Source organism: Protopterus annectens, chromosome 5.part0 (assembly GCF_019279795.1).
Source record: "Protopterus annectens isolate FY-2018-M chromosome 5.part0, PAN1.0, whole genome shotgun sequence".
NCBI classification, from domain to species: Eukaryota; Metazoa; Chordata; order Ceratodontiformes; family Protopteridae; genus Protopterus; species Protopterus annectens.
Genome location: NC_056735.1, coordinates 737,078,483 through 737,093,830, shown reverse-complemented (window position 1 = coordinate 737,093,830; position 15,348 = coordinate 737,078,483). Strand labels below are relative to the sequence as shown.

The window sequence follows — 15,348 nt, the reverse complement described above, 5'->3', positions numbered from 1 at the left end:
ATCAAGAGGCAAACTCCAGATGCAGATTTTGAAGAGAATAAGACCCTTAAACGCAAGTTTATTTTGGTGGTCAACCACAGCTCTATGACTGAAAGTCATGGAAATTGAGCAATCTTTATCCAAGTCAGCTGCTCCCAAAAAGTATATATACCACACCAGTGGCATTACAATTATATTTACCCATAACTCTGTATTTATTTCTACCTATGGTGGTGTTGAAAGAGGACACTTTTATTAGAAACAAGATACCAGATATGCTTCACCTTGTTTATAAAAGGGGATGGAACCTTAAAAATTTGGTTGAGACTGTATTGCCCCCTTTACAAAAGGATGGAGGCATGTACAAATGTGGTTCTTGTAGAATGTGTAAACATATTAAAGTGACTAATAGTTTTCCCATAGGTAGAAATAAATATAGAGTTAAGGGTAAACATAATTGTAATGCCACTGGTGTGGTATATTCAGCCCAGTGTCAAAACTGCCCCCAATTCTATATTGGTAAAACTGATAGGCACTTTAGAAAGAGAATATATGAACATTTATATAGCATTAATAGGAAAGATGTAAACAACGCTTTAGCTAAACATATTATTGAATGTCCTGAGCATTCATTTTTGTTTCTTGTTAGTGAACAAATACACTCTAATATTAGAGGTGGGCCAGTATCTGTGGAGTTAGAACTTAGAGAAGTATGGTGGCAAGTATTAACTAACACACCTATCCCGGTTTAAATGAATACAGTTCCATTAAATGTATTTTGAAGCTTAAGGCCTTAAACAGATGTTAAATGACCAACTGTGTACTAGTTTTAATATTGTTATATGTTTTAATATACTTGTATATATTTATATGCTTTTATATGTTAATTAATGTAAGTTCTGTTAAAGGTAAAATGAACTTTATGTAGAATGAAATATGTTCTTGTGATTACATTGTGATTTAATGGACAATATATTTTTAAATGTTTTACAGGATATGATGTCATTGATGTGGATGGTTATTTAAACTAAGTCAGTTAACAACTGTGCTTGTCTGAGGAAGTTTGTGAATTTTTACATTCGAAAACGCTTACAATAAACAAATTATCAAAAAATCTCAGTAGCCTAAACCACAAATCACATCTGAATCCCATGAGTGGCAAACGAGATCTGAAGTAATGTTGGGGGCAGAAAGCTTTATCAGTAAGGGGATGAGCCTGAACCACAGATCCAAAAGTCTGAAAAAGTGGCCGAAGTCAGATCTGAGACCGATCATCCGAGGAATGGATGGAAAAGAAAACATAAGATACCACAATAAGCTGCATCTACCCATCTGCCCAGAAAACTGCACTTTTACAATTCTATATGTAAGAATGGCTACCTTAACCCACTCACCTCTATATTTAAAAAGTTGTGAGGTGTACGGTGAAAAGGGGACCATCAGCTCCTCCTTGCTAATAAAATTAACTGAAAGAAAGTACAGTTGTACAGAATCTTACTATAACAGTGGATGTCCTTCCCTTTTCTGTTGCAGTACTCTTTACATGTGGAATTCCCTGCCTAGGGCAGCCCTATGTCTTGCTAGTATACCAAAGCCTTAGATTACTTTAAGGTATGCCGTACATCACACATATGCTTCTCACTTAGCAAAGGGCATAAATGTGACATCTGGACGTACCATCCTCAGGTCTGAAAGCCCCCGTAGAAATGCCAGTCCAAGAAAAACCAAGAGGTAATCAGTACATCCAGAAGAGAAATGGACCAAGGGGAGGAGGGAGGGAGTGAATACTGCAACAGTGAAGGGAAGGACATCTACTGTTACGGTAAGATTTTACATAACTGTACTACATCCTTCCATATCACTGCTGCAGTGTTTTTTACATGTGGGATAGTGCCAAAGTTCAAGAAGAAATTTAGGAGTAGGAAGGAAAAGCAGAGCTCTCTAGGAAGCCATGAAAGATGGCCCTAGCAAAACCAGCTCAAGCTCTGGAGATCCCATCCAACTTGTAGTGCTTGGTAAAAGTATGCACAGAAGTCCAGGTAACTGCCTCAAGAAAAGAGTTAGTATCCAAACCCTTGAAAAAAACACAAGAAGAAGCCACAGCCCTAGCAGAATGAGTCTTTACAGAAGAAAGAAGGCTCTTACCATGAAAAGAATAACAAAAGGAAATAGCTTTAGAGATCCAATAAGAAATAGTTTGCTTCAAAACAGCTAGATCTGGGGACCTAGGATGAAAAGAAGAAAAGAACTGCTCTGGTTTTCTAATAAACTTAGTGTTATCCAAATAAAAATCTGAGCTGTCTATGCACATCCAAAGTATGCAGCACTCTCTCAGTGGCAGACTGCAGAGGGGGAAAAAGTAGGCAAATGAATAGACTGAGTGACAACTCATTAACCACCTTGGGCATAAAATAACAATCAGTACACAAGGACACCCTATCCTTATGAAACACCAAAAAAAAGGAGGACAAGTCATAAGGGCTTGAAGCTCAGACACCCGTCTGGCAGAAGTAAGGTCCAACAAAATAATAGTCTTCCAAGAGCAATGTTGCAAGGAAGCTGAAACAGCAGGCTCAAGAGGAGCCAGAGTCAATTTCTCCAAAATAAAATTAAGATCCAGGAAGGAGAAACAGGCTTCCTGGGAGGTCTAATATGAAGGACACCTTTAAGGAATTGTTTAGCTTCAAATCTAGAAGTTAAAGGAGGAGATAAAAGCAGACAAGCAGCAACAGCTGATAAGTGGGCATTAACAGAAGAATAAGCCAACACAGCATTGAGCAATTCACACAAATAAGAAAGAACCAAAGGAATATCGTCAGAAAGTGGATCTAAGTTATGACAGAGACACCAAACAGAAAACCCCTTCCTTTTGGATAAGTGGGATTTCCTACTATTGGGTTTCCTGGCCTACTGCAGTACCCTAAGCACGTCCTCAGGAAAAAAGATGTCTATGTGGAATGAGAAGCCTATCACCCACGGTGTCAAACGAAGAGTGGACAAGGGGGGTCAATGAGAGATCCCTTGTCTTGTGTGAATAGGTCAACCCTGTGAGGTAACTTGTGATAAGTGCCCTTGGCAAAATGCAGAAGAAGAGATAGCCAATGCAGTCTCAGCCAAAAGGGAGTCATCAACAAGATTTTAGGAGTGTCCTATTGAATTCTGAAATGGACTTTTGGAATGAGGGGAAGGGGAGGAAAAGCAAAAAGCAACATCCCCTTCCAAAAAAAAAAAGAGAAGGTGTACACCTTCCACATCAGATGACCTGGGACTCTGGCACAAAAAAGGAGGACGTTGTCAGTTCAGAGAGGAAGCAAACAGATCTACTTGAGGAGTACTCACTGGTGGACAACGTCCAGAAACACATCTCTGTGAAGCATCCATTCATGGGAGTGAGTCAATGACCTACTCGGAGTGTTTGCCACAATGTTTTGACCTGAGGGTATGTAAACTGCCTGAAGAGTCACTTCATACTGGACAGCAAGATCTCATACGAGGAGTGCCAACTGGCAAAGAAGGTAAGATCTTGTTCCCCACTGTTTGTTTATATACCACATCATTGTGGTATTGTCTGTAAATACCTTGAAAGGTCCTGCAGGAGAAAAGAGGATGAAAAGCATGAAGAGCCAGCAGATGGGCTCTCATCTCTTTGACATTGATGTGCTCCTTCTGTTGAAGAGGAAAACAGTCCTCCTGCACCTTTAGGGAGTCAAAATCTGCTCCCTATCCCATATCTGAAACATTTGTGAACAGCTCATGAGAGGGAAGACAGGGATGAAAAGGGAGCCCTGGATTTAAGGACAACTGTTGGATCCATCTGTAAAGTTCCTTCTTGAGACAAGGCAGGAGAGGAACTACAAAGATAGAGGATGTGGATGCTGAAACCAAACTAACTTCAGGAACCACTGAAACTACCACAAGTGGAGCTTGGCCAGAGGGAGCATAGGAATGGTGGATGATATGAATCCCAGAGCTCTCAGAAACACCCTGGCTGTAATGGAAACCAGAGCAAGAAGAGTATGAAAGAAGTTATGTACTCACCATAATGTTCCATCTGAGTAGTTATACTTCATTTTTCTGCAACCTGTGGGTATACGGATCCGAACCGGTAACTTTTTTTCTAGCATCTGCTCCAAGCTCCTCCCCTTACCCTTAATGCACTACCATCTCCTATCTTCACTCAGATCGAGTTTGCTGCAACTAAATACATAAGCCACTCAGCCCAATGAACCAAACCTGAAAAGACAGGGCAAGGTCCGGGGGACGGAGGGAGGGAATATTGCAGAAAAATTAAGTATAACTACTCAGATGGAATATTATGGTAAGTACATAACTTCTTTATCTGAAGTAGTTAATTAATTTTATCTGCAACCTGTGGGACAAAGTCCCCAGCTACTCCAATCCTGGGAGGCCCTTATGGAAGGATATTCCTGAGCACTGCAGAGCCAAAGGAGGCTCTACCCCTAGAAAGCAGATCTAATTTGTAATGGGAAATGAAGGTATGTGAATTAGCCCAGGTCACTGCTGCACAAATGTCGTCCAAAGGAACCCTAGACCAAAAGGCAGCAGAAGTCGCCATGGACCCGGTAGACTGAGCCTTAACAATACCAGGAGGAGATAAACCTTTTGCTTTGTAGGCATGTGAAATGCAAAGAGTGATCCATCTGGCCAAAGAAACTTTAGAAATAGCTTTTCCCAGAAATGCTTTGGAAAAGGAAACAAACAACTGGTCAGTCTTGCAGAAATATTTTGTTCTATAAAGATTAAAAACAAAGCTGTCTATGAACATCTAACAAATGAAGTTTGTATTCACCTTTATTTTGGAAGTTAGGGAAGAAAACAAGCAGATTAATGGACTGGTTTATGTTTGCTTCAGATGCGACTTGGGTAAGAAGCAAGGATTAGTACAGAGAGAGACCCTATCCTTATGGAAGACCAAATAAGGAGGCACGGCAGACAGAGCTTGAAGCTCAGAAACCCTACTAGCAGATGTAATAGCGACTAGGAAAGCTGTCTTCCAGGATAAAAATGTCAAATCCACCAAAGCTGCAGGTTTGAATGGAGGAGCCACCAATGCCTGTAGGACAAAGGTAAGGTCTCAAGGAGGCAGTGAATCCTTGACAGGTGGACGTAACAGAAAAGTACCTTTAAGAAAAGCCTTACACAGCCTAGAGGAGGCTAAGGCAATGTTGTCTTCACCAACATGAAAATTAGAAATGGCTGCCAATTGTACTTTCATTGTGGAGGAACTAGCTCCTTGCCAGACAAGAAATCTAACACCGCTGGAACAGGGGCTGTAAAGGGATCTAGTTTTCTCTGTGAGGCCCAAATGGAAAAGCGCTTCCATTTACTGCGATAAAGTTTCCTAGTGGAATCTTTAAGAGAAGCCACCAGAATGGATTTTACCAGGAATGAAAGACCGGGAGTCCTGGCAATCAACGGAACTGGAGCAACCAAGCTGTCAGCTTGAGGCTTCCCAGATCAGGCGGACGGGCCCCCGACAGATGGGAGATTAGATCCAGGCAGGAACCCAGAACCCACAGGGGAGCTAAGAGATGAGACCAAAGGAATGGGAACCAAACCTGAGGAGGCCAGAACGGGACAATGAGGACAACTTTGCACCGCAGTCTGCAAGCTTTCTGAAGAAACTTCGGAATGAGTGGCAATGGTGGATAAGCATACAGAAGTCCGGAGGCCAAGCATGGACTACAGCATCTCTGGGGACTTCCCCTGGTGAGAGAATTAGAGCAAAGAGCTCGGTGCACTTTGCGTTGGACAGAGATGCGAAGAGATCGCAGCAAGGCTGACCCCGTGGATGGAAGATCTCCTCCGCTACTGACTGTTTCAGAGACCACTAGTACAGCATCAGAATAGCCCGACTCAATCTGTCCGCTAAAATGCTGGAGCGCACCGGAATGTGCGTTGCTAACAGAAACCGACCGGTGGAGATCGTCCATTCCCACACTCTCATGGCCTCGCGACATAGGGGGTAGGATCTGGTTCCCCCCTGCTTGTTGATATACCAGACAACCGACATGTTGTCTGACTGAATTGCAATCAATCCGAGAGGAAGGACAGTGTGAAAGACTTCCAACGCTAAAAGCACTGCCCTCATCTCTACAACATTTATGTGCAACTTGGTCTCTTACTGGAATCACGTGCCTTGGACTGTCCTTCCCAAACACTGCCCCCCCCCCCACCCGAGTTGGGAGGCATCCGTGGTCACTGTGGCTTGGACTGGAGATGACGCTAAGGGGCATCCTTCTGATATCTCCGGTGAACTTAACCACCAAAGAAGGGACATCCTGCAGATGTGACTGATCCTGATAGGAAATTCCATGGGCAGGTCTAGCCAAGACCATTGAACAGCCAGAGTCCATTGAAGAACCCGCATATGAAGGCGAGCACAAGTGAGAATCAATATGGATGCAGCCATGGAGCCCAGAGCCCGGAGAACCTCGCTAGCCTTTGGAGACTTGGAGTTCACTATCTGAGCTATGTGGCACCAGAGGTGTAAGATCCTGTCTGGAATTAAGAATACCTTCATCTGCAAAGTGTCTAGCCGTGCCCCAATGAAGTCTAGAACTTGTACTGGTTGCAAATGGGATTTCTGAACATTGACTGTAATTCCCAGTAGATCTGCCAACCGAATGAAGTAATCTCGGCCAGACACAGGTGATGCTTGTTGGGTGCAGCAAAGAGCCAGTTGTCCAGGTAAGGAAACACCTGAATACCCTGAAGCCTCAGGTGAGCCGCTACAAATGCCATTACCTTGGTGAACAACCTGGGGGCTGTGGTGAAACCGAAGTGTAGGGCTCTGAACTGAAAATGACTGGCTCCCAGCCGGAAGCGCAGAAACCACCTGGAGCTTCTGTGTATTTTGATGTGGTAGTAAGCATCCTGGAGGTCTAACGAGCACATCCAGTCGCACTCTCAGAGATAAGGCAGAATGGACTGTAGGGTGACCATCCGGAATTTCTGTTTGGCTACAGACAGGTTCAATGTTGACAGGTCTAGAATGGGCCTGAGGTTCCTCTGTCTTTTTTGGCACCAAAAAGAACCTTGAGTAGACACCTGATTCGGACAGATTGGGGGGGGGAACCTGTTTGATGGCTCATTTGAGAAGCAGCTTTGAAACCTCTAGAGCTGTGGCCTCCCTGTGAGCAGGAGGAACATCCGGGAGGTGTTTTGGAAAATTTGGAGGGGCAACAAATGGGATAGTGTAACCTCTGGATATTATCTGTAACACCCAGCGATCTGTCATAATGGACGCCCATGCCGCTGGGTGTAAGGACAATCGTCCCCTGACTGCCTCCAGAGTAGGACAGTCGGGCAACCCCTCAGGGCTGTTGACTGGGTCTATCAGAAAAGGGTTCTCTAGACCCAAAATTCCTGGGACCCCCTCTACCTTTGGGTCAGCGTCGATCCTGTCCCCCTCTGCCTCTGGGGGAATAGTTGTCCTGAGAATCCCAGGAAAACTTAGATTTTCGGAACCACATCATCTTCTGCCCTTTTTGATTCCTAGAGAAGGACCACTGAGGGATAGAGAAGCAGATCCCAACGGCAGACACAGTCTTCCCGTCCTTTTCGCTCTGGACAAGTGTGTCACGTACTGTCTTCTCAAAAATGTAAGAACGGTCGTAGGGAGCATTGATAAACAACGCCTTGAAAGTGTCTGCGAACTGAACAACCTGAGCCAGGCATGACGCTTCATGGTTATGCCTGTCCCAGCCAGCCTAGCTGCTCCTTCCATGGCATGGGAAAGGAGCCGCATAGATGTGTTTGAGACTGACTTCAGAGTAGACATTTTCGCAGAGAACAACTGTTTGTCCTGTGGCGATAAAGACTCTGGGGGTGACTCAGCAAATTCCGAAGCAAAGTCTCGCTGAAGCCGGATCACATGTGCCAAATAGTTCAATGCATGGATTGAAAAGGTCACTGAGGAATAGACGCACTTCCCAAACCTATCCACCGACCTGGACTCCTTGTCTGGAGGGTGGACCGAGGACCTCCCTGTGCTAGTTCCTTCTTGGTGGCCGCTGCAACCAACAAAGCGTCAGCTGGGGCTCCTTTTGACCAAGGTTGCCTGTCGGAAGGGGGTGATAACATTTTGCCAGGGCGTTTGGGGATGGGCTCTACAGTGTCAGGCTCCTTCCATGCCCGCTTGGTGATAAGGTCCACCAAGGGGTCCACTGGCGGGGACACCCAGGAAGTAGATGGGTTCGTGCCAAAGGCCTCCAGGAACACTGACTCATCCCCAGAAGGTTTTGGGGCTGACCAACCTCCCCTATGGCAGAGGATCTCCATGATTTCTCTGAAGGAGACATCTTCAGGAGGTGACCTGGGGGAACCTTCTCCTTCATCTAAGTCAGGGTCCATAGTGAGGGACTCAGAAGAATCCAAGTGCCTACTTTTGCCTTTGCGCTTATAGTGACCCTCTTCAGTGGGACTCTAAGAAGAGGATTCGTGAGCCGCAGGGGGTTCCTCAGAAAAATTAACCTTGGGAATCTCTGGCATGGGCTGTCCTGGAGACAAGATGTAGGGAGTCATCGCCAAATCCAGGGGGGCCTGGGTGGAATCCGAGGGGATGGGTTGGGGTCTCAATCCCTGGGAGAGAACCCTCTCCACCACTTCGAAGGTCAAGGGAGAGCGGACCTCCTTAGCACCCAGCAAGGAAGATGCCCTCCCCAGATCCAAAGTGAGGCCAGAGCCGAAGCAAGGGTAGCCTGAGGTCCGAAGAAATGGGTCGGATCTGAAAAGTTTGGAGCTGAAGAATCCATTCCCTCGGGTCTGATTCCCTGTCCACGGCTCTGAGAGTCGCTCGTATCCAAATAAATCTGATCCGAGGAACTCAAGGTAACAGCCAGAGTCGAGGTTGGAGGAACCGTCAGTGCCGAGCTACCAGCTCTGAAAATCCTTGGATCCAAGACCCCTGAAGCACGGATCGGGGAAGGAGAGATGGGGCGGAAAAAGGGCATGGAGGTCCCCCCTCCAGAGGGAGAGGGGCCTGGCAAGACTCATATCTGTATTTGGGTCTGAATGAATCTCCGCATCATCCTGTCCATGTCCAAGTCTGATAAACTCCGAGTCGACCTTGAAGAGGCCACCGACTCGGATCTGTCTGGTCTGCGCAATGATGGGGAGGAAGGCCTTGGGTCCGAATGTTCCAATGGCTCTGGTGAGAAACGAGGAGACCGGAGCCGTGAAGAAACTGGCCTCATGGTCTTAGAAGGGGCACTAAGAATGAGCTCCCTGTCCCGGGATCTCATGTGAGGTCTGTCCTTTCTCTTGTCCCTATCCTCTTTGCGCCTATGTCCTTTTCCTCGTCAGCCAATCTGACTGCAGATTTGTCTTTATTAGGCCCAGCACCAGAAGAAGAGGGAGTTTGAGTCCCTGTCTGCGTGGGAGGTTGAGCACCAGGTACTGAAGCTGTGGCAGATTCCAGCATGGATGCAAGGAGAAGGCCTTTGGCTACTAACTTGGCCTTCCGATCCCTGAGGGCCCTAGGACTGAACCTGGTGCAGATAGCACATTGCGTGGACAAATGTGCCACTCCCAAGCAAATCACACACAGAGTGTGACCATCAGCTGGGGAGAGCTTATGGCCACACTCTGTACATTTCTTGAAAACAGATTTTGGCTGATCAGCCATGGTCCTGCACCCAAAAACAAAACACTACCTACCAAAAAAACCACACACAAACACAGGTAGGGGAAGGGCAGGTCTAACAGCTACTCTACCAAGTTTAACAAAACTTTTTTTTTTTTTTTTAAAACCGACGAACAAGCAATACACTAAAAAGGGGAGGAAGGGAAAAAAATCACTCAGACACACACAAGATTAAGTATTAATAACACTTAATATCCCTGAGCTCAGAGCAAAGGAGACCACGATGCACACTACTGCTGTGGCAAACGAGATCTGAGGGAAGATAGGAGATGATAGTGTATTATGGGTAAGGGGAAGAGCTCAGAGCTTGGAGCAGATGCTAGAAAAAAAAGTTGCCGGCTCGGATCTGATACAGATCCGTATACCCACAGGCTGCAGATAAAATGAAGTTAACTATTTCAGATTGAGAGTTAAGGCCTTGAGATGAGGCAGGGATGCCAGCATAGTCACTGTCTGAATCCTGCAATGCAGAAAATCACAATCCTTAGAAGGAGTAAGAAAAGACTTTTTGAAGTTTACAGTGAACCCTAGGATTGGAAGAATGGAAATGGTAAAAATGAAGATTTTGCAACAAGATCTCAGGAGACGATGCCTGAAAAAGTAGGTTGTCGAAGTAAGAAAGTACTTGGATCCTCTGAAACCTGCAAAAAGCAATCACAGGAACGAGGCATTTGGTGAACACCCTTGGGGCAGTAGAAAGGCCAAAGGGCAAAGCAGAGAACTGAAAATGCCTGGAAGCAACAAAGAAATGCAAAAACATCCTGAAAAGGGGATGGATCGAAATATGGAGATAATCACCCTTGAGATCCAGATACCATATAAGCCTGAGGAAGCAGAAGACGGGAACAGAGTCTGAATGGACAACATTTGAACAGTGAGCACCTTCAGAAAAGAGTTTAGATAAGAGAGGTCTAGAACTGCTCTCCAAGCACCCTCTTTTCTTGGTACTAAAAACATCCTGGAGTAAAACCCCTTCCACCTTTAGGACACAGGCACCTCCTGAATAGTACTTTGAGTGAAAAGGCCCTGAAGCACCTTTGTGAAAAAGGGAGTTGTTCCCGAGGAGGCTGAAGTATGCCCATAAAAGGAGGAAGGGATTTCCACACCATGAAATACCCCTGGCGAATAATGGACAGAACCCAAGAATCCTGAGTAATCTGTAGCCAAACAGAAAGAGGAGCATGGCTGGGAAGAAAAGGAAAGTCAGACTTGCCTGGTTTATCTGGAAAGGAAGACTTCTGAGTCCCTGAAGTCTGAGTAGACATAGCAGGAGGAGCCTGTTTGCCACCTTTTTACCCTTTGGAGGAGGGCAAGATTGCCTGTGAACAAAGGCTGCCTTATTGGGGTAGTTTCTCTGAAATTTAGCAACAATAAGAAAAGTACAGTTGTGTACACTTACCATAAATGTAGATGTTAGAGTGTATTCACTGTTGCAGTCACTACATTTGGGTATTCGGCTTGCAGGTTGCCCTCAGTTGGCCTGATTAACAAAGTCTTGGGTCCTGCATCAGTTGCTGTTCCTTTTTCCATGACGTCACGTCGTCAAGGGTATAAAACATGCAGCCGACGTCAATACATCAGTTTTTCTTGCCCCAGATGTCAGGTGCCCCCCCAATGGGGAGCAAATAAACAAAAACACAAAGGTATACCTCCAACAACAAGCAAATACACCAAAAAGGCTTTTAAGCATAGTAAAGGAAAGAAGAGGCATAGCCAGAAGAAGTTAGGGGACTGAAGGGAGAGTATACACTAAAACATCTACATTTATGGTAAGTGTACACAACTGTACTATGTTCTTTGTGCTTTACTGTTGCAGTCATTACATTTGGGTAGATTCCCAAAGCTATGGTTGGGAGGAGGAGTTATATAGCATTAGGGCAGGCAATAAGGCCCTGCAAGACAGCAGTGGCAAAGCCAGCTCTGTATTTATAGAAAATTGGTAAATGATAATGCTTGGTGAAAGTATATACAGAATTCCAAGTAGCAGCTTCTAGGATGTCCCTGGTAGGAACACCTCTGAGAAAGGCTGTAGAAGTAGATACACCCCTGGTGGAGTGAGATCTGATCCCCTGGGGGACAGGTTTTCCATGGTGCTTATAGCAGAAATGAATGCAATGGCTTATTCATTTAGAAATGGTTTGTTTTGAAATAGCCTTCCTCTCTGCCCATGCAGCAAATGCTACCAGCAGTTGTTCCGATTTTCTTCGAGGTTTAGTCCTGCCCAAGTACAATCTAAGTTGTCTGTGCACATCCAAGGAATGCAGAATCCGTTCCCCTTTGTTCTGTGGATTGGGAAAGAAGGTTGACAAATGAATGGACTGATTAAGAGCCACACTGGATACCACCTTGGGCATGAAGGATGGACTGGTCCTGAGTGACACCCTGTCCGCATGAAAGATAATGAAAGGCTCCACTGCCATAAGAGCCTGTAATTCAGATATCCTTCTAGCTGAAGTGATTGCTAAAAGGAAAGCTGTTTTCCAACAAAGAAATGTTAAGTCTGCAGTAGCAGCTGGCTCGAAAGGAGGTAGAGTGAGTTTCTCCAATACAAAGTTAAGGTCCCAGGCAGGGATTGGAGCTCTTCTGGGTGGTCTCAAGTTTTTGGCCCCTCTGAGGTACTGCTTGAGCACAGGATGAGAGAAGAGGGGAGGTTATGTGTTATAATGAGCTGAAATGGCTGAGGCGTGGATTTTAATGGAAGAAAAGGACAGGCCCTTGTGAAGCATCTCAGTTAAGTATTGCAAAATCTGAGGTAAATTGGGTGCTGCTGCGCTCATCCCTTGAGATTGGTTCCAGGCACAGAATCTTTTCGACTTTTCAGCATAAGATTTTCTAGTACTAGGTCTACTTGCCTCTAAGATGACATCCATCACAGGTTTGCTGAGTGATGATAAGGGTGAATTAGCCAGGCTGTAAGGTTCAACGTTGGAAGCTGAGGGTGCAGAATTTGGCTCTCCCGCTGAGACAGCAGGGAAGGGGTCTAAAGCAAGTGCCATGGAGATAACTGCGACACATTGCGCAGGAAGGGGTACCAGTGTTGGCGCGGCCAGTCTGGAGCAATCAAGATCATCCTTGGTTTGTCCTGTTTGACTTTTAGTAGAACTTTGGAGAGCAGAGGCAGCGGGGGGAAGGCGTACACTGATAGGTTTTTCCAGCTGAAGGACAGAGCATCCACTTTCCAGGCTTGTTTGTGGGGAGTTCTTGTGCAAAACTTGTCCAACTGGTAGTTCTGGGGGGAGGCAAATAGATCTATGTCTGGGCTCCCCCATTCGCTTGTCAACATGTTGAAAATCCTGGGTTCCAGTTTCCACTCATGTGGGTCCATGAGGTTTCTGCTTAATCTATCTGCCACTGTATTCAATTTTCCTGGCAGGAATTGAGCTTGTAGGTGCACTTGGTAGCTCAAGGCTGTGTTCCACAATGCCATGGCTAGTCTGCAGAGGGGGTAGGAATGTGTACCCTCCTGCTTTTTTATGTACCACACAACCGTGGTGTTGTCCGTCTTTACCATTAGTTGTCCTGGAAGAATGTAGTCCTTGAAGGCTGTCAGAGCATTCTGTACAGCTAACATTTCTTTTTGATTGATATGTAGGTGCATTTGACTTGGGTTCCATTTGCCCTGAATGTACTTCCCTGCCAGGTGAGCCCCCCATGCATAGTCTGATGCATCTGTAGTCGGGTTTGGGTGGCAGGGGGTAGAGTGAATGGTAGTCCCTTGTTTTGGTGGCAGGTCTCTGCCCACCAGAGGAACTCCAGGCATAGGCAAGGTATGATATGAATCATTGTTTCCAGGCTGTGAGAATTTTGACTCCATAGACTTTTTAGATACCACTGTAGTTTCCTCATATGCAGTCTTGCAGATGGAATTAGAAGAATGCAGGAGGCCATGAACCCCAAGGCTTGCAGTATTTGTCTTGCAGATAGCAGGGATTTTGTGGCCACTTGTTTGAAATAGGTTACCAAATGAATTTGCTTTTCTGCCGTGAGGTAAGCCATCTGGGCAGTTGTATTCAAGCTTGCTCCCAGGAATGTAATTTGTTGACAGGGTACCAGTTGTGATTTATTTTCATTTATGGTGTACCCCAGACAAGTTAGAACCCTTTTTACAAACACCAGATGATTCAAAAGTATGCCCTGGCTTTCTGCCTGAATTACACAATCGTTCAGGCATGGGTATATTTGAATACTTCTTTGCCTGCAAAATGCAATAACGAGCCAGCCACATTGTGAATACCCTGGGCACAGTAGACAAGCCAAAGGGCAGTGCAGAGAACTGATAATGCATGTAGCCTGCTTTGAAGCGTAGGTATCGTCTGCAAGATTCCCTGGGATGTGCAGGTATGCTTCTTTTAAATCTATTGTTGCCAACCAGGCGTCTTTGCCTAGCATAGGAAGTAATTGGTGAAGAGTCAACATCTTGAATTTTGGAATCTCCAGAAAGGTGTTTAGAGTAGACAGGTCCAGGATTGGACACCATCATTTGTCTTTTCTGGGTACCAGAAAAAGTCTGGAGTAGAAACCTTGTCCCTTTTCATCTTCTGGTACCAGTTGAATAGCCCCCATGCTTAAGAGGGAAAGTACTTGTTTTTGAGCCTCTGCCCACTGATTTGGGTGCAGGTCTGGCCACCCATTTGGTGTTGGCAACGTGTGGAAATGAAATCTGTATCCTGGGACACGATATTTAAAACCCATTTGTCCTTGGTTATGAGTTCCCAGTTCTTTGCATGAAGAGCAACCTTTCCCCCCAAAGGGGTGGTCAAAAGATAAGTGGTAGGGAATTTTAAAAGGAAGTCATTGAGACTGTTTATCATAGGGGGATGTCTTATTACCACATTTAGAAGTGGAGGCCCCCCACTGCTTAGTTCTGAGCGTCCCCTGGGACTGAAACCTGGGGTTTTTGCTGTGTCTGGGTTTGGCTTGAGAGGACCTGGAAGGGACTGGAAAAGACCAATTCTTAGTAGGCCAGTGCCTACGAAATCTCGGTGGTTGCACTTGTAAAAAAACCTTTAACAGTTTGCATAGATTTAGTTTTATCTTCCATCTTTTTAAGAACTTCTTCAGCCTTGTTGCCAAACAGGCGGTCCTGATTTAAAGGAGCATCCAACAATTTAGCTTTAACATGATCAGGCAAAGATTGCTCCTTAAGCCAAGCATGCCTTCTAAGCACAGACCCAGTAACAGCAGCCCTGCAAGAGGCCTCTAAAGAATCAAAACCACATTGCAAACTATGTTTCCCAACTTGTTCAGCAGAATGCATTAAGTCCTGTAAATCATTATTTTCCACACAGTCAGGAATCAACATCATTTTCTGTTTAAGCAGTCCAATAATATGTTGCTGATATTTTAACATATGAAATTGGTAGTTTAAAGCTCTGATTGCCAAGGCTGCAGAAGTATAAACATTTTACCCCATCTATCCAGTGCCCTGGAGTCTCTATCAGAAGGGGTAGGGATTTTTAGCAGTAGAAGCCTTAATGCCCTTGGGCCCCTGAGAAATAATCTCTGGATCTGCAACAGGATTTTTGAAAAGGAACTTGTGAGACTCAGGAACACTGTAGTATCTGTCAGGTTTACTAGGAGCAGGAGGCAGGGAATCAGGGGCCAAACTGGATTCCGAGAACACATCATCAACAATGTCTAGTACAGGGGGTATAGCCAAAGACCTATGCTGAGGTAGAAGGAGGAAATCCCTAAGCCTCTTT

The 15,348-nt window shown here is 45.3% G+C and overlaps 1 protein-coding gene across 2 annotated transcripts in view; it reads right to left on the bottom strand.

Annotated features, from left to right (window-relative positions):
* Nucleotides 1-15,348, bottom strand: part of DYNC2H1 (dynein cytoplasmic 2 heavy chain 1) — a 6,555,988-nt gene that overhangs the window by 999,144 nt on the left and 5,541,496 nt on the right. The window lies entirely within an intron of this gene.